We start from the raw sequence: 1,250 nt of genomic DNA on the forward strand, positions 1-1,250 counted from the left end.
CACACACACACACACACACACACACACACACACACACACACACACACTCAAAAGGAAAAGGAGGGTGGGAGGTGGGCCCTAACGATGTATCAGAATAATATTAATTGACGGATTGCTATTTTTGCTGACAAGTCAGTGTCTTACAGGCAAACTACAGGAAATGATGGCAATCTGCTAACAACCAAAGCAATCTCAAGGTGGTTTTCAGTGCTGCAGCATATATTTTTTGTTACTAATATCAACTAGAGACTATCAGCAACCTCCAGCAACCACTTCCCCACTGCTCCAAGATTACGCAATTTTCCCCTACAGACTGATTTCAGGGGTTCTGTGTCCAGTCTCTGACTGAGGGCTAAAAATGACATGAAGCCACAGCTTAGGTTTCCAAAGTTGCAACTGAAGAAATCTAGAACAACCTTTCAGACAGACAAGATCAAGGCAGAAATATCTGCGCATAACGCACAGCACCACGTTGGGCAATAAAGTGGCATATCATCACAAACATGCCGTACAAACTGTCATTAATTCACACTGTTTTGTCGAGCCCAAAGGATATCTGCACATACCTCCTACTGATTAGAAGCATGGCACACAAGCATATTCTTGCTCTACTTCAAAATAAAAGCCATTTTTGACTGCACCTTTAATGGATCAACATCTTTTTCCATAAAAACTCACAAGGAAACGAAATCATTCGCCTCTGTTTGTAATAAATCTTTCCCGACACACTTTTTGTGTCACAGAGGTGAGTTATCGGAGATGTGGCTGCGCCTCCACCGCCAGCTGCCTCATCAACGGAGTGGCTGCGATAACGATCTGTGAGGCAGACAGCGAGGCTCAGGGACGGATTAGACCACAGCACTGCGTACAGTAATAACAGCTGCTGCCGTGGAAATGCCCCGCAGTCAACGAACGGGAACAAAACGGCTACTCAGCTCCACAAGCCAGAAGGGAAAAGACTGATAGAGCGCATTGCCTTTCCATTTTTTCCTTACTTATCCAATTTTCTCCCATCTTTTGATTGCTTTTCTCATTATGGCCGAGCAGAGTAATTGGAATCCCCCCCGCTCCAGCTGTGCAACGGTTTGATGTGTTGAAGAGCTACATGTTGAATAAGCAAGTTGGCAAACAGGCAACATAATGAGGCTGTAAACTATTTAATTGTTGAAAAAGACGCACAAAATCTGGATTTTGTAAGGAGCTATATGCAGCGGACTGATATCTACGCTCAAGGAACAACAGAAGTTTTC

The 1,250-nt window shown here is 44.1% G+C and overlaps 1 protein-coding gene across 2 annotated transcripts in view; it reads right to left on the minus strand.

The window, feature by feature from the left end:
* Nucleotides 1–1,250, minus strand: part of LOC102201629 (oxysterol-binding protein-related protein 10) — an 89,748-nt gene that overhangs the window by 50,701 nt on the left and 37,797 nt on the right. The gene's annotated exons all lie outside the window — the stretch shown is intronic.

The sequence above is a fragment of the Pundamilia nyererei genome, unplaced genomic scaffold, assembly GCF_000239375.1.
Source record: "Pundamilia nyererei isolate P.nyererei 1_Seehausen unplaced genomic scaffold, PunNye1.0 scaffold00102, whole genome shotgun sequence".
Classification (NCBI taxonomy): domain Eukaryota; kingdom Metazoa; phylum Chordata; class Actinopteri; order Cichliformes; family Cichlidae; genus Pundamilia; species Pundamilia nyererei.